The sequence below is a fragment of the Euleptes europaea genome, chromosome 12, assembly GCF_029931775.1.
Source record: "Euleptes europaea isolate rEulEur1 chromosome 12, rEulEur1.hap1, whole genome shotgun sequence".
NCBI classification, from domain to species: Eukaryota; Metazoa; Chordata; class Lepidosauria; order Squamata; family Sphaerodactylidae; genus Euleptes; species Euleptes europaea.
This window is the reverse complement of record NC_079323.1, coordinates 54553405-54572340: the sequence shown is the minus strand read 5'-3', so window position 1 is coordinate 54572340 and position 18936 is coordinate 54553405.

Genomic DNA, 18936 nt, shown 5'->3' with positions numbered 1-18936 from the left:
AAGCTGGTCCAGGGTGAAAGAAAAATCCAAACTGAAACTAAGAAACTGGGGGTCCAAAGTAAGGGATTCAGTGAAGTAGCAAAATAGCAAAGGCCTGGAAAATAAGCCAACTATGAAGTTGGGGGAAACAAGTTCAGTTATAGTGTTGGAAGACTCTTCTGGGAGTAACACTTTTCTTTATACATGGGGGTATATTGTTTTAAATGTGCTTGGCCCTGAGACCAAATAGTGCAATGGGGAACTGCTCTTACTTAGCAGTAGTGCTAGAGGCTGGCAGAACTTCTTTACATTATCCTTATGAAGCAGAATGGCTAAGACAGAAATATGGTAGGGGGTCAAAGAAGGCAATGTGGATGAACAAAGAACTCCATCATGAGCTAAGGAAGATAAAGGAAATGTTCAAGAAATGGAGGCAACGACATACCTCTACAGAAGAGTATCTGAGGGTTGCTAGGCACTGTAGGTCAGCCATCAGAAAGGCCAAATCTCAGAGTCAGCTAAGCCTGGCCAGTGAGGCTCACTACAATGAGAAATGTTTCTTCAGATATGTGAGGAGCAAACACAAGGTAAAAGAGCTGATAGGCTCACTGTTGGGTAAAAATGGAGAAACTCTGACAGAGGACAAAGGGAAAGCAATAGGGCTCAGTGACTGTTTTACCTCAGTTTCCTCCCTGAAAAACAACAGGCTCATCTAGAGATGGTAGTAGGCAAGGCACAGTGGCCGGGCTACTGGTTGACATGGACAGAGAGGTTGTTGAGAGGCACCTTGCTGCACCAGATGTGTATGAATCTCCTGGTCCAGATGGTAAGCAGCCGAGAATGCTTGAAGAACTTTCTGAAGAGCTTGCAGAGCCCTTGTACATCACCTTCAAGAGCTCTTAGAGGATGGGAGATGTGCCACAAGACTAGAAGAGGGTAAATGATATCCCAATCTTCAAAAAAGGGAGGAGGGATGACCCAGGAAACTACAGGCCAGTCAGTCTGACCTCTGTCCCAAGGAAGATACTGGAGCAGATTTTAATGGGGTCAATCTGTGAGTATCTGAAGGAAAATATGATGATCCCCCTCCTGTCTCCCCAATTGTGCTGAGGGAGAGAAAAGGACTGCTTGATCTTTTGCAAGAATGGTTATTTGGAATTTTAATTTTACTCCTTCCTAGTCCCCCTTACTTATTTTACCTCAGAACTGAAAATTAGTCACCGGAGGCTTCTTCAGGTTAACAAATGAGAAACAGAAATTTATTGGACAAGGTACAAGGGAAGGATTTTGGAGGGAAAGTTATATATAGCAAAGAACATAGAATTAGAGCTAAGTTTATGTGTTACTTCAGAGAAGGCATAATCTTAGATGGTACAGAATTACAGGTCTTAGTTTCAGTTCACAATTTCAGTTCAATTTACAAACTCTTCTTATTGATGTTACAATTCTGACTCTGCCACCTAGCTATCAGGAAAGGTAGAGATCATCCAACCTCTCTTTTCCAGAGAAGCCAGAAGTATGGAGATTCCTCCTTGAATCTCTCTTCCTTTTCTCACTATAGAACGACCCCACTCCAGTGGCAGTAATCCCCAAGCAACACCCTGTATTTGGAATATCTCCTTCCTGGAGCTTATTCTCTCTTAGTGATCTGAGAAAGGGCCCTTTTCCTCCCAATCTCTTCCTGTCACCCCACAGGATTTGTTTTTCACCAGTTTAGGCCAAACTGAACCCTCAGGTTCTCAGAGTCAATCACAGCTTCTACACACGCAGGTTACCAAAGTCAGAATCCTTTCATTCTCTCAGAACTCAGAGAGCGAGCTCCTTAGCTCTACCCACTCCCTGTCTCTCAGCTTCTCTTAGAGATTAGCCCTTTGCCCATCACAGACAACTTGGTGATCCAGCCAAGCTAGCTGTGAGGGCCATCTGGTTTTGGCTCTTATCTGTTTCTATCTCTACCCCTTTGAACTCGTACAAGCAGTTCGCACCTCTGTGTATCTTCCTGAGTCCCCCGCCTCGTCCTTCTTGCCCAGGTGCCACCTCTCCTCCCCTGCTGTGCTTTCTGCCTTCACTCCCTCGGGCCGAGTCCGGCCTTGAAATGCAGATAGCCCTCACTGTCTCTCTAGGACTGTTTGATGTTTTATGCTGCACCGGTTTGCCTTGTAACCTCCCATGCCTCCCATGCGTGTGAACCTTCGTGCCCTGTAGTAGATAAATACTGTAACCCCGATATGCTAGTCACTCGCAACTTTGTATCCATGAGCCTGTCTTCTCTACCTGAAGCCTTCAATAAATCCTTTGTTTCTGCATCCAAGTCTGAGCAATTGATTTGGCGAAGTTTGCCCAGCTAGGTTGGGGACTCTCACATTAAGTTGCGAGTCCTTGCCTCTTCGTTCTGCATCTGTACCCTACGGGACAGCCATGTCAGGCGACGAGGACAAAACTACCCCTCCGGCCTCGCCGGACGGAAGCGGTGCACCGGACAAGCCGGCCCCGAAGGACAGACCGGACCAGAAGGTGCCAGGTGCGCTCCGCCCGGGCCCGGGGCCGGGCACACGTCCCAAGACCACCTTTAACACTTGGCTGGATTCGCCGAAAGGTTGGTCGCTTTCCCGGACTGAGGCAAAGCACCGCCGCTTGGCCTTAACTGGTACGGGGTTCGAGGACGACCCCGCCCGTCGGGACGCTCTGATGGATGAGGAGCGGAGACAGTGGCAGGAGGAACGCCAAGCGATGGTGGAGCGCATAGATGCCATGCAACTTGTGATGGAGGAGATGGCCGCGGCCATGGACGCGCTGAAGGTACAGCCCCCGCCGGGTAACCCTCCGGATGGGACACCGGCGGCTCCCCCCGCGCCTCCTCCCAGCACCCCGGCCCGCCGGGACCTGAAGATCACGTATGATGGGTCGGGGGACCAGTTGACCTTTTTCATGGTCCAAGTGGACATTTTTATGCGGGAGCAGGGCCGGACCTTTACCTCCGAGGAGTCCCAGGTCCAGTATGTGGCCTCCCTCCTGCAAGGCGAAGCGGCCGCGTGGATGGTGTTACAGTACGAGCTCCGCTCCCCTGTGCTACGGAGTTTGGATGACTTTATGATCGCACTCCGTAACCGGTTTGAGGACCCGAATCTGGGGGAGCGGGCCAAAGCCGCTCTGATGCAACTGCGCCAAGGGACCAAGTCGGTGGCGCAGTATGCGAGCGAGTTCCAGTCCTTATCGAGTCGGATTCTGGACTGGAGCGAGGCTACCCGGGTGCAGTTGTTCAGGGAGGGCCTAAACCCGGACCTGCAGCATTGGGCCTTTATGCAAGGTAACCCCCCTGACGTTGAGGGTTGGGTGCGTCACGCCGCCGATATCGAAAATAGGAAGCAGCTCCTAAACTTGTCCAAGCAACGATCCGGCCGCGACTTTAAACCGAGAGGAGACAAGGCAAGTGGGATCCGTGACCCTCGCACCCCAGGTGGCGGCGGCCCCACGCCAGCGGAGCGCCGCAAGCGCTTCGAGGCAGGGGTGTGCCTGGTTTGTGGAGGAAAGGGTCACTTCGCCTCCCAATGCCCATCCCGCTCCGGACGCCCGGCTTCCATTCGCCCCGTCCCGAGCGAACCAGAGAAAGCCCCCGCAGAGGGTCAGCCGCGACGCCAAAGCAACGCTCCAGGACGACGGAGCACTCCCTCGGCACTACACGCGCACGCCCTGGATGGGATCGCCAGTTCGACCGGTCCATCGGGACCCCGGATTGCCAGTGCAACCTCTGACTCTGCCGAGTCACGGATTACAAATACCTCGTCCCCCTCGTCCAGCGAGGAGGAAGAGTGGGATGTGCTGGCAAAAAACGCCGTCGGTCTGCTGTAAGGGGGGCTCCTCAGCAGACCGCACCGTCCCTTGTGCAAGGAGCTCCACCGATGGTAAGCGCCCAGGAAGATAATGTTTATATTCGGGTTCACCTCTCACTACCCACGGGGGGTCCAGTTTTAGAACTCCCCGCGCTCGTGGACTCGGGGTGCGCCCGCACGTTGATTAGTGAGGAGGCGGCCCAGAAATTGCAAGTCCGCCGCAAGCGCCTCCCGGGTCCCCTCCGCTTCTCCCAGATGGACGGGAGTGACTTTAAAAAGGGGCCTGTCACTCACCGGACTACCGCGATAGTCATGACTGTAGGGGAGCATTGGGAACAGCTGTACTTTACCATTGCCCCCATAGTTGCCCCTGTAGTGCTGGGAATGAACTGGCTACGGGGCCACAACCCTTCCATTGATTGGGTCAAGCGGACCCTTACCTTCCCAGAGGATCCCTGCGCCATGCATGACAGGGACCGCATGACCGGGACCCCGGCGGCCGCCCTAGTGGGTTCCCCAGGACCCGTTTCCCATACCCCCAACCTGCCCTCGGAATACTCCCAATATTCGGATGTGTTTGATGTGCGGGAGTGTGACGAACTGCCACCGCACCGGGAGACCGACTGTGCGATTGAAATAGTTGGAGACGGCAAGTTATCCAAGGGAAAGGTGTACCCCATGAGCCCCAGTGAAAAGGCAGTGTTGCGGGACTATTTGGACACTAACTTGGCGAGGGGCTTCATCCGCCCCTCCAAAGCTCCGTACTCCGCCCCCGCCTTTTTTGTCAAAAAGAAAACGGGAGACTTAAGACTGTGTATTGACTTTCGGAGGCTCAACGCTGTCACGCAGTCTAACGCTTACCCCCTCCCTCTCATTCCAGACCTGCTAGCACAATTGAAGGAGGGCCGGATTTTCACCAAACTGGATTTAGTGGAAGCCTATCACCGCATCCGCATAAAAGAGGGGGACGAACCAAAAACGGCTTTTTCGAGCTGTTTTGGCATGTTTGAGTACTTAGTCATGCCGTTCGGACTTTCTGGGGCTCCGAGTGTGTTCATGCAGTTAATCAATGAAGTGTTACATGATTTGTTGTTTCGGGGGGTGGTGGTATTTTTGGACGATATACTCATTTATTCTGAAACCATGGAAGAGCATGTCCGGCTGGTGCGGGAGGTCCTCCAGCGGTTACGGGACCACAAGTTATATGCCAAAGTGTCTAAGTGTGAATTCCACCAGCCTTCCATTACCTTTCTAGGCTATGAAATCTCCCACCAGGGGTTGGAAATGGACCCCGGAAAGGTTCAGGCTGTGCGAGATTGGGAACCCCCTACTACGCGCAAGCAACTGCAGCAGTTCCTGGGGTTCGCCAACTTCTACCGCAATTTCATTCCCAACTTTGCGCAAGTGGCTCTTCCTCTCACTTCCCTTCTGCGCACTAAGGGAAAGGGTGCCAATGCCGCCTTGCCTTCGGCCCGACTGCAGTGGTCCCCTCCCTGCCAACAGGCTTTTGAGGACTTGAAGCTACTCTTCTCGTCCGAACCGGTCCTGGCCCACCCGGACTGCACCAAACCGTTTGTGGTCCAGGTGGACGCATCCGATGTAGCTATGGGAGGGGCCCTCCTGCAGCGGGACGAAAGTGGCGCTTTAAAGCCATGCGCCTATTTCTCCAAGAAGTTTACCCAGTCCGAAATCAACTGGGCCATCTGGGAGAAAGAAGCCGCGGCAGTTAAGCACGCCCTCACTGTGTGGAGGCATTTTCTAGAGGGGCAGAATTCCCGTTTGAAGTGTGTACTGATCACAAGAATCTGGAGGCTCTCAAAGGGGCTAGAAAGCTCAACGCCAAGCAAATACGTTGGGCCCAATTCTTTGCCAAATTTCGGTTCACCCTCAAACACGTACCCGGCAAGGAAAACGCCCTAGCGGATGCTCTATCCCGACTGCCCCAGTACCGCAACGATTTTGACCGTCCTGTGGACTCTCTATTCACTCCTGAGCAAAGGGGAGAGATCCCGGGTTTGGCGGTCTCCACCCGGTCTCAAACCCGCCACCCCAGTGGTCCCTCGCTCAAGGGAATCCCGGAGGCTTTCCAGCAACGCCTCCGGGAAGCGTCCCTACAGGAAGCGGAGCAGCAGACGCTCCCTTCCGGTATGGAACAGCAAGAGTCCTGGTGGGTGCAGGAAGGGAAACTCTATGTCCCAGCCTCTCTTCGCAAGGAGGTTTTGGGACTGGTCCACGGAGCCAAGCTGGCCGGTCACTTTGGGTTTGTCAAGACGTTGCATTTGGTACGGCGGCAGTTCTGGTGGCCGGGCATGAGAGGGGATGTAGAATTGTACGTTCGCAGTTTTGGCGCCACTGCCAAAAACAGGGGGGGCAAAACCCCAGGGCTTCTGAAACCCCTGGAGATCCCCACCCGGCCATGGGAAGTGATCGCCATGGATTTCGTCACCGATCTACCCCCCAGCAGGGGCAAAACCGTACTGTGGGTTGTTACAGACCTCTTCTCCAAGCAGGTCCACTTTGTCCCCTGCGCTGGACTCCCGTCGGCGCAGGGGTTGGCCAAAATGTTTGTCACCCATGTCCTCAGGCTTCACTCGATCCCTAGGAAGGTCCTCTCCGACAGAGGGGCCCAGTTCGTTGCCAAATTCTGGCGGGCCTTCCTGAAGCTTATGGGGGTGGGGGAACAGGGTCTCTCGTCTGCCTACCACCCGCAAACTGATGGCCAAACCGAACGGGTGAATGCCGTGGTCGAGTGCTACCTCCGATGTTATGTCAATTACCATCAGGACGACTGGGTGGACCTGTTACCCTTCGCTCTCACACTAGCATGGATTTGTCCCCAACAGGTCCTGCCAGACCAACCTTGTTTCCTTCTTTGATCGAGTGATGAGCTTACTGGTTTGTGGGAATGCCATCAATGTTGTTTACCCTGAGTTCAGTAAAGACAGATTTTGATGGGTATGCTACTGTGCTGCAGACTAGACTCTAGGATAGCTAGGTGGATAGGGAACTGGTTGGAGAACTGCACCAAAGAGCAATTGTCAATGGCATTTCATCTTATTGGAGGGAGGTGTCCAGTGGGGTGCCACAGTGTTCAGTTCTGGGCCTGGTACTTTTCAATATTTTTATAAATGATCTCGATGAGGGTGTGGAGGGATGACTCATTAAATGTGCAGATGATGCCACATTGGGAGGAGTAGCAACTACCCCGGAAGATGTAAAATTCAACAAGATCTGAACACGCTGGAAAAGTGGACAGATGTGAACAAGATGCAATCCAACAAGGATAAGTGCAGAGCTCTACATTTGAATAGAAGCACGCATATTGCGTGGGGGATATACTTTTGGGTAGCACTGTGTGTGAACAAGATCTAAGGGTATGGGTGGATTGTAAGCTGAATATGAGAAGTCAATGCGGTGCAGCAGCAAAAAAGGCTAATGCAGTTTTCGGGTGTATCAACAGAGGCATAACTTCCAAATTGAAGATGTCATAGTCCCACTATACAATGCATTGGTCAGGCCACTGCTGCAGTACCATGTGGAATTCTAAAAACCTCACTTCAAAAAGGGTGTGGATAGAATTGAGTGGGTACAGAGGAGAGTAACAAGGATGATCAGGGTCCAGGAGACCAAGCCCTACAAGGAAAGGCTGAGTGATTTGGTAATGTTCAGTCTGGAAAAGAGGAGATTGAGTGGGGACGTGATTGCTCTTTTTAAGTATTTGAAGGGATGTCACTTAGAGCAGGGCAGAGAGCTGTTCCTGTTGGCAGCAGAGAATAGGGCTTGCACAAATGGGTATAAATTATGGGCAGAAAGGAACCAGCTGGATATTAGGATTTTTTTTTTTACAGTGAGAGTGGTTCAGCAATGGAATCAGCTGCCTAGGGAGGTGATGAGCTCCCCCTCACTGACAGTCTCCAAGCAGCAGCTGGACAAACACTTGTCAGGGATGCTTTAAGCTGATCCTGCATTGAACAGGGAGTTGGACTAGATGGCCTGTGTGGTCCCTTCTATGATTCTATGACTGAGCTATGAGGTCCCTTCCTTCAAAACTTCTTCAGTTATGTGGCCTTTAACAAGCTACTCTTTGTCTCAGTCCCTTGCTTCCAATCTTATATGAAGGGATAATAGTTCTTACCTACTTTAAATGGTTGTTTTAAGGATAATAACAACAACCAACCTAACTTTTACATGTCTCCCATTTACAGCTATATTTATTATTTATTTACTTCATATACACCTCACTTTTCTCCCCAATGAGGAACCAAAGCAGCTTACATAATTCTCCTCTCCTCCATTTTATCCTCACCACAAGCCTGTGACGTAAGTTAGATTGTGTGACTGGCCCAAAATCACCCAGTGAGCTTCCATTGCAGAATGGGAATTCAAACCTGGGTCTTCCAAATCCTAGTCTGAAACTAACCTCTACACACACTGGTTTTTTGTGGGGTGGCTACTTTTGAACAGTAGCTAGCAGCCAGACCTGGAAGAATCATGGATGTCACCTGGTGTTTGCTGTTGAGTCCTCATTCAAAGGCCAAAACTGCTCTGGAAGGGCCCTGCCCACTCCCCTGCCTTTTAGTGATACAACCAAGACGAAGGCTGTGAATATTGTTGTGGTTGCCTAGCAACAGCCACTGAGGGCATTAGTTGCTCAAAGCTACAGGTGTGCCTCTATAATTTTTGAGGGTTAACCACCCAATGCATTTTTAGATGTCAGATTTTCTACAAATCTACAACATTTTTCAAGTTTGTAAAAAAATCTGTCTTGTCTGTTCATGGTTCCAGTCTCAGAATGTAAGCTTCATAGATTTAGTCATATTGAGGATTAGAGATATTGACATGGAGTCTAGCAATGGGGGAAATCCATGTGACCCCCGATCCTCTTGCTGTTATAAGTAAAGTTTGAAAAGGTGTCCTATTACACCATAAAAGCTGCCTTGTCTAAGCCTATTACAAAATAAAATAGACCCATAAAACTCACAACATTCTTGTACAGTGCAGCAATTATAGAATTATGAGACAATGCAGTCAGTTTTCCATCAATCTATGTCTGCTGTTACTAACAACTGTAGCTATTGCAGCGAGATTTGGTTGGCTTAATGCTAATGTAAAAATGAAGTACAAAGATAATTTTGGGGACAGTTATTTCCAAATTTTAGCACTTCATTATCTATAATTAAGTTTCCAAATTTAGTAAATTAGCATAAAGTCTTCTCATAATTAGTGATGCAGATGAAGTTTGCAAATCATTCATAATATAACTTTTTAACTTACTGCTCATAATGTTTGCTTTATTATTCTGAGCAACCAGGAAAGTTTATTCTACTCATAATTAATAACAACATGTATTTTAAGTTGATGTTCTGTTTTTGAATCTCTGTTGTTGGAATTCATCCAGCCAGGCAGCAGAGGCCAGTGAACATTGTTGATGCATGCTCAGAATCTAATTACTTTAGTTCCAGTCTCAATGAGAAATTTGTTACTGGTATGCATCATGTGGGTTGAAGAATGATTGTCTCCATCCAATAGAAGAATGGAGAACGACACTTGCCCCATTCTTTCCACCCATAAAGTGAGCTGTACCTCCTTTCTCCTTAGAGAAGGAAGAAGAAGAAGAGTTGTTTTTTATATGCTGACTTTCTCTACCACTTAAGGGAGACTCAATCCCCTTCCCTTCCTCTAGGTAGGGCTGAGAGAGCTCTAACAGAGCTGTGACTTCCCCAAAGTCACCCAACTGGCTTTGTGTGTAGGAGTGGGGAAACAAATCCAGATCACCAGATTAGCCTCCGCCGCTCATGTGGAGGAGTAGGGAATCAAACCCGGTTCTCCAGATTAGAGTCCACCGCTCCAAACCACTGCTCTTAACCACCACACCATGCTGGCTCTCATCCCCCAAGGTTTTTAGTCATGAGTTTAGCTAGATGCCAATAGAGGGCTAAGGATTTTTTTTTTTGTTCTTAGCTCAAAGTGGATATATGAGCTAGAGTGTGTAGAGTTGTTGTTGTTGCCTCCTTTGTACTGGGGGTTTGGAAAAGAAACCGGTAGTTTAGATTAATCATACATTCGTATTTAATTAAGTCCCAATTTCTCAGTGCAGTGTGGGTTTAAGGGACTGGAAAATAAGGAACATCTGGTAAGTATCCCAAAGCATCAGTACGGTAAAAGGATGTTTATCAAAATCAGCTTTGTGCAGATTAACAGTTCTTGGAGACTTGGGTGAGAACCCATCCCTGGGAGTCTGAAAATCTCATTGTCACCACAACTTAATGGTGGTTGTGTGAGTGATGCTGACAGGACACCTTTTATGTACTTTAACACACATGTAGAACAATCTGAGCATTTTTCCAAAGCCTGGAGTGAGGGAAGACTTGCTTGAGAAAGGCAAGTTGCTGGAAAATATTACCAAGAAAGAATACCTGCACTGACAATTGGGTGGAGTTTAATCATTTGATGGTTATAGTTTCATGTATATAGTAAAGTTGTGTTCTATAGTAACGGCAACCTCCATGTCTTATGTTTTCATTTTGGTGGTATGGAAGCAACTTGTCCTTTTCCCTGATCACTGATCTCCCTTGATATACCAATTTTCTCTGTATAGTTATGAAACAGAATTCAATCAAGTGATTCCCTACTTAAGGAGCTACATTGTAGAAACAGGTTCACTGTCTCATCTGCTGTGTGTGATTTATAGATTTGACTTCTGCCAAGATGTAAGATTCTGTGAACTATTTCTTGTGTTTTTGGATCCAGAAAATAGAAGAACCAACTTGCTCTATTTGCTTTATTTTTTTCTATGAATGGAACATTATATGTTGATGAAAAATGGAAGTTACTCCCTGTAAAAAGGTTTTTGAGGACTATATTTTCAGAACAGTCAACTGAATTGACATTGTTTCTCACACAACACAACAAAAACAGGTTAAGTTTTGTTGGGGGATTGTATTAATATCGATTTTTCTTCTTCATATTTTTCAGGGGGGGAAATGGAAAAAGTAGAGAACCCTCTAAAGGACACATTGAGGATAAGTACCAGCCAACAAGCCATATTTTATCCTATGAATTCTCTTGTGGATATATGTGTCCTGCAGTTAAAACAGAAGATGGCAGTCTTTGTTCATTGTGGAACATTCAGATGTGAAGTGAAATGTTCAAAGAGCAGTGAGTTTTCCAGACTATTAAAGAAGACTGTATGCAAATAGCAATATAGTAAATCTTTTGTAAGTGTGTCATATCTGCATTAACAGCAATGTAATAAAACAGGAACCATGTTTTGTATTATTAAAACATCAAATGAATCAGATTATGCAGCACTAATGACTGTATCATTGAGCTAAACTGCCTCATGTTTTGCACAATGTTTGTTATTTTTTTAAAAAACAAAGATGATGTTGAGAAGGGTAAAAAGTTTACAGTGCATCAGAAATGAACAATACAATGTTCTCCCATTCAGCAGATCTGAATTCCCCTGACAGCATTACATATTTAACATATGCAAATTTTGCCCAGTGAAAACTTCAAATTAAAAACAACACAAAAAGAGTGGTTTTTTTAACCCATGAATGAATAATATACAGTTTATAAATCCCACTTTGGATTATTATTGAAAATCATCTGCAGTATCTTAGTGGGCTTCTGCTTGAAGTTTTTCTGAGTAAATTCAGCATGTCATTACAGTGCAGTCCTAAACATAAAGGGACACCCTTCTAAGCCCTTTTATTTCAATGGATTTAGAAGGGTGTAACTCTCCTTAGGATTGTGCTGTGATTCAGGCAAGCCACAAGGACTTCTGCAGGGCTTACTCTTATTCCTTCCTGTCCATAAAGAGATCAAATCAATCTCGAGCAGAATATGGGACTTGCATAGAGTTGTCCACTAATTGTATTTTTGGGCCTCAGCCACTTTTCAGTATTTTTTAATGCCAGACTTTGAGATCAGTTGACTGATATTTTAAAAAACAAAGTCATGCTAATCTTTTTTAAAAGCCACATCCTTTCCACATAGTGAACATAAATATGCGCTGAGGGCTCAAGTTGTTGAAGTCAACCCAGCTTATCATTTCACATGTGCTGCATTGCAATATACACTTATATAATGGGTTTAAATTGTGGGCAGATAGGTACTGGCAGGATATCAGGAAATTTTTCTTTACAGTAAGAGTTGTTCGACTGTGGAATCAGCTACCTAGGGAGGTGGTGAGCTCCCCCTCACTGGCAGTCTTTAAGCAGAGGCTGGACAAACACTAGCCAGGGATGCTCTAGGCTGATCCTGCATTGAGCAGGGGGTTGGACTAGATGGCCTGTATGTACCCTTCTAACTCTATGATTCTATGATACACTTCCTCCATAGATGGTTCCACTGGCTCTGGTCAGGCAGGACAGATATAATGGGCAGCAGAAAAATTGTTTGGCTGTGGGATTTGCTTTCAACCCATCTCTCTACGCATCTCCTCAATTCCACATTAGAATGCTAGTACAGGTTTAACCCATCACAGCTGTCAGCACACTGAACAAGTGAAAAGCTTTTTGATAGTTACTCTTCTTCAGCTAGTGTCTATGGCTGAGATCCTAAAACCATTTTCCTGGGAATAAGCCCCATTCATTAGAAAGGGACTTACTTCTGAATGAACCTGTTTAGGATTGTTCCTTACTCCACCCACTAACTTGAGTCCTTTTCCTAGCCCCACTCAGGTGGTAACTCTCGTACAAAATGTATACTCTGGAAGACAAAATGTTGATGTAGCCCATCCGACATTTTTCTTTTCTTTTCATGTGAGTTTTCCTTTGCATTAAAACACACAAATATACATATGGATGGGAGTGTGTGAATATTAAATGCAGATTTGCTCAGTTCTCATAGACCCATTCTTGAATTAACAATAACATTATTTATGCCTCTCTGAATTCAATTTAGATAAGAAGGTAGACCTAACATAGTTCATCCTTGTCTTCACTGTTTCGGAACAAACAGATAACAAGGAGAAAGAGTCACTGATACAGAATTACTATAGATAATCAAAAGCGTATAAAGATCAGAATTCCCCCATTAATTTGGAGATCTGCATTCAGATATAAAGTACTCAGAACCTGAATGGAAAAAGTTAGTATCATTATAAATAATCCAAAGTGAAAATTTAACTACTGGTAAATGCTCTCCCCCTATTATTTAACTTGGCTCCAATGATCCCACATCAATATGCAAGTTACCTATCTACCGTATATACTCGCGTACAAGCCGAGTTTTTCAGCCCAAAAAAAGGGCTGAAAAAGCCGGCCTCGGCTTATACGCAGGTCAATATGGTAGAGGGGGGAGGGAGGAGGAGGGAGGGAGGAGGGAACTTGCCGCCGCCGCTGGGCCCGCGTCGTTTCCTGCCTCCGGGAGCGGCCTCCTGCAGCTGCGCGGAGGCTGCCCCGGCCCCCGCCCGGCCGCGCCGCCGCTTCCTGGGGCTGGGAGCGGCCTCCTGCGGCTGCGCAGAGGCTGCCCCGGCCCCCGCCCGGCCGCGCCGCCGCTTCCTGGGGCCGGGAGCAGCCTCCTGCGGCTGCGCAGAGGCTGCCCCGGCCCCTGCCCGGCCGCGCCTCCGCATCCTGGGGCCTGGGGCGGCCTCCTGCAACTGCAGGGAGGCTGCCCCAGCCCCTGCCGGGTGCACCACCGCCGCCACCAGGGCCGCACCGCTTGCTCCCAGGAGCCCGTCAGGTAAGTCTGCGGGGGGGAGGGGTTATAAGCCGACCCTCGGCTTATACGCGGGTGCCTAATTTTTCCCCATTTTTGGGGAGAAATTAGGCACCTCGGCTTATACGCGGGTCGGCTTATACACGGGTATATACGGTATATTAACAGTTCCAAGATATCGCCATGTGTTTATGCTGGCTAGATTTAACAGCTACCATCTGCACTCCTGTCAGGAAGATACAAAAACCTTCCACCTAATTGTAGACTTCACCCTTGCTCTGTTAACCTGACTGAGACATTGGTTCCTGTGTTTTTTCACTGAAGATTCTATGTACAGGCATGTTTGGATTTATGGGCTGTGTTGTAGGGTTGCCAACCTCCAGGTGGTGGCTGGAGATCTCCCGCTATTATAACTGATCTCCAAGAGACAGATCAGTTCCCCTGGAGAAAATGGCTGCTTTGCCAATTGGACTCTATGGCATCAAAGTCCATCCTCCAACACTCTTCAGGCTCCACCCCCAATATCTCCAGATATTTCCCAACCCAGAGCTGGCACCCCTCACTGTGTCGGCTGATTTAAAAAAAAACTGTTCCTGGAGCAGAAGTCTCTCAAAATCTTATTGGCAGATGTTGACCAAAAGCACTACTGTACCCGTGGTGAAGTTTCTGTGCTGGCTATCAGGCACTGCCTTACCTTTAATATCCTCAACTGACATTTCTCAACAGCCATTCTTTAACTTGCCACAATCCAGATAAGTGGGAAAGAAAATTAGACACTAGTGGCCATTTATGAATGGGAAGTTTTGCCTTGCATTTGCTGCTCTCTAGATTCACCTTTTCCCCATCTCAAAACTCAAAAATAAGCCCCCATACCAAGTTTTGAGAATTCGTATGGGGAAAATGTGTATCTAGAGAGTGGAAAATCCAGAACAAAACCTCCCATGCATAAATGTTGACTGAGAAATATCAGTATCTCATCACTGATCCGTCATATCTTGTCGGGCATAGTCCTATATTCATCTCTCTGATGTGTTATTGATTACAATGATTATTGATGTGTTATTAAGAAAAGACTGCAAATTAGACAGTGCCTGGTGTCTAAGCAGAACGGCAACTGTGGCAATTGCCTCTAATACCCCGTTCAGTTTGCAGTGCTGCCATGCTGTATGCCAAAAGGTTTGCCCCTTTGCTTGGAAGGCACAGTACTGGAAAGAACAAAATAGCATGCAAAAAGATCCTCTAGTTACATACAGTCACACCATGTGAATCAGCAATGTGATTAGTGTTAGAGATGCTTGAATGCCTGCTGGCTTAGCTCACATTCTGTTTGCCAGCGGCACTCAGGCAACCGATTAATCGACAGGCTGTTTGCAATCTGTTTGCATCCTTTCACAGTAATAATCTACTTGTGGCCATCAGAACCTGACTGCCAACTGATGAGGGATCAGCAAGGAGTCACCTTCTGATTTTCTGCTAAGAAACTTTTGCTGTGTACACAGCAAAGTAATTTTCTCTACAACCCAAGCAGGCAGTTTAAGGTGGAGGGGAAAACTGGCCAATCACTTCTGCTCTCTCCACCCCAAGCTTCTTTCTGTGTTCCAGTCATGCTGGAACAGTGAGAGAGAAGCTTTGGAGGTGGGGGTGGAGAACAGATGGAGAAGCTTAGCTGATGTCAGTTGAAAGTCACCTTTGGACCTCCACTTCCAAACTTCTTGCTGGGTCCCTTGCAAGGGCCAAACTAGACATGAAGCCATCTCCAGGTATGACCTGGGGATGTCACCATCTTTTTAAAGCCTAACACATAGGGTTGCCAGGTCCCTCTTCACCACCGGTGGGATATTTTTGGGGTGGAGCCTGAGGAGGGTGGGGTTTGGGGAGGGGAACTGATCTCTATCGGCTGTAGATCAGTAGCAATAGCAGGAGATCTCCAGCTACTACCTAGAGGTTACAACGCAAACAAGACAGCGCCAAGACTCCAACTATAAACAGGAATTTTACTGACTTAAAGCAAACTCAACACTGGAATCCAAGAATAAGTATACAAAAATAAATATGCAAATAAGAACATGATAAGGTTACATCACCATGAAGGATATAATTTTCCAAGCATAGTCCAAACAAAAAGGAAAAAGAAATTCACTCAGGAAAGGTTACATCACCCCAATAAGTCCACGGAATGTTAATCCAAAGGGTCCACAGGAAACTAATCCAAGACGAAAGTCCAACAGAAAGAAAAAGCCAATGGCTGCTTGGAAGCAGTGTCACTTCACGAAATTCCACAAGTCCATAAATCACTGGTTGCAAGCAAAACAAAAATGATGAGATGACACTTCTAGATTAGTGGTCATTTCGTGAGAATAGCTTCTTCAGTCAGTCTTGCTTTTAATTAGGGCATTAATGCCTCTGAAAAAAATCATAAGAACATACATGTACATACAATTCATAAATAAATTTACAAGCTGAGAGTCAAGTTGTGTTCTTACCCATAGGGCGGCTCTCCCTCCTGGGAGGTTAATTGCTAAGGTTTGCTAAACTGTTTAAATCCATTAGGCTGAAAACACAGCTGTCTGTGGTTGTTAGAGCTTAAAGTTACAGAAAGCACGCCAAATCAAAATAATTGTTGAGGCCAGCATGGGCCAAAGTTTTAAATAAAAAATGAGTTTTGTTTCTTGTCTGGGTAATATTTGATTAACATCTTCCACCTGATAGGGCCGTTGTTGATATTTCCAGAGAACAAAGAATTTAATATCATTTTCAGAATGCCCTTTTTCAAGAAAATGTCCAGTTAAAGGGGCGTCCATAATTTTATTGCGAATGCCCGCCCTGTGCTCGCCTATTCTTAATTTCAATTGTCTCGTGGTCGATCCAATGTAAAGCAAAAAACACGGGCACGCGATTGGGTACACGACCTTGGATGTCACACAGTTACTGAAAAAATTCAACTGATATTTGAAATTAAAAGCAGAAGAACTCACTTCCTTCACAAGAAGTCTGAATGCACAGAATGTGCATGTGCCGCATTTGTGATGGCCGCGGGTTTTAACCCTTGATTTGGCTTTCAGTTCATCTGTTTTTACCAGCATGTTTCTGAGTGAACAGGTCTTTCTTAGCCCAAAGAGGGGCAATTGTTGGCATCCAGGCACACTGTGTAGAATGTGCCAGTGTCTTCTCAATATTTGTTGTATATCGTTAGTCAGGTGGGTAAACCAACGAAGCGCATATTCTAGGGGAAGGGTCTGTTTCGTCCTTCTTACTAGTGAATAAGTCGCGACGATTAGTAGCCGTCACGGATCACTAAGTCATTATAGCCCCTTGAGTGCAGTTTCTGACGAAAACTATGTACAGAATTTAAAAAATCCGTATCAAAGGTCAAATTGCGTTTATATCTCAACAGTTGACTAAATGGGAGATTTAATTTCAAATGTTAAGGATGGTGCGACTTGAAATGTAGTCCCGCTCCTATGTCAGTCGGTTTCTGGAAGGGCTTTACTGTGATGGTATTCTCCAAGGTCCTAAAGACTGTCACATCTAAGAACGAGATGGCCGTGTTATTACAAGTTCCTGTAAACTTCAGGTTTTCATCTAAAGAATTAATCCAAGATAGGAAGGTGGTAAAATTCGGAGCAGAGTCAATCACAAAATACAAATCATCAATAAATCTAAAATATGACAAAACATGATTCTGAAATAAAGGGTGATTCCACAAGAATGTTTCTTCAAAACAAATCATGTACAAATTAGCTATGGATGGGGCGCATGCCGTGCCCATAGCGACTCCTTGCACTTGAATGTCAAAGTCGTCTTTATACCTAAAGAAATTGTTTTCAAACAAAATGTCGACCAGGGACAACAAAAAATGTGTGGGTGGTTGCAAGCATGCTCTAGAATCCAATCTATCCTGAATGATTCTTCTTGGTTCTTGCAATGGGATATTAGTGTATAACGCAGCCACATCGAGGGTCACAAATACTGCTTCAGAGGGTATAGTTGTGTTTTCTATCTTTTGAATGAACTCCCCGGTATCTCTGATGTAAGAGGGTGTTAATTTGCTCATGGGTTGAAGAAATGAGTCAATATATTTAGATAAGGGTTCAAGAAGGCTACCGATCGCCAAAATGATGGGTCTTCCGGGAGGATCAATCAAGGTTTTATGGATCTTCGGTAAAGAGTAAAAGATAGGAACCCTTGGAAATTCTGCTGCTAGGATCAGACAGGATCTTCTTATAATATCTCCTATTCTGTAGTTGTCTTAAATTTTCATACTTTTCAGAATTCATAATGACAATAGCCCTGCCCTTATCAGCGGGCCTGATAGTGATATTAGGATCTTCAGCAAGGGATTTAATGACGTCAAGATCAGTTTGGGATAGATTGGAATTACCTATATTTCTCCAAGCTCTGCGCTTCTCCAGCTTATCCAAATCCCTGAGTACCAAAGATTGGTAAGTGTTAATAAAATAACTTGGATTTTTTGGAATGAAGGATGACTTAGGCAGAAATTTGCGAATAACGCTAGTTTGTCCCTGAAAAAACTCTTTGAGTTTGATGGTTCTAAAAAATTTGAATAAGTCAACCCTAGTTTGGAAAGCTGAGTAATGGGGGGTGGGGACGAATCCTAACCCCAAATTGAGCACCCGTTCTTCCTCTGCAGATAAGAGCTTGGAAGAAAGGTTCACTAAGATGTTGGTTTTTTTTTTGTTGTTGCTTCCGTCACAGACCCCTCTGGGGTTGGGGGTGAAGGAAAAATCCCGTCAATTGGGGCGGAGATAATAGGAGGAATCAAAGGAACCTCCGCTAGAAATACTGGAATCGCCCCTTTCAGCGGAGGAAGCCTCCGAATCAGACCCTCTGTATGCTCCCCTATTTCTCGAGTTGCGTTGTGCATTCTAGCCATGCCAGAAATATACTCTGTTGAGAGCATAGTCTTCCTGATCTCTTTTAAACTTACGAGCTTTGTAAACCTCAATATCAGCAGCATATTTGGACAAATAATTCTCTAGCTGACTGAATTGGTTTTCAAAAGTTTCTTCAGAGATGGTGGATTTAAGTTCCGTTTTGAGGGTCTCAGCTTCCTCTTTAGAGGATTCTGTTTCTTTAAGAGACCGTTCAATTACCAACATCATAAGGTCCACTGAACATTTGTTTAAAATAGACATCCATTTGTCGTTAAAGTCTTTATCATTTTTATATAATGCAGGTGATTTCTGTATGTGCTGCCCACGTGGAATGATGTCACTATCAATATATTCAGATAACGTTACTGCTTGCAATTCAGCTCTAACACTCTTTTTTAAAATGTTCCAAAGTTTGGACATATCCTTGTCATTAGTTTTCACATTCGTTTGTTTCTTGGGGAGCATTTTAAATATTCTGTCCTAATCAGAACTAGTATAACTAAATAGCGTAAGCTTCTGAGCCATGGTTAATGAATAGACTATAGCAAAGAACAGTTAACCGGTGC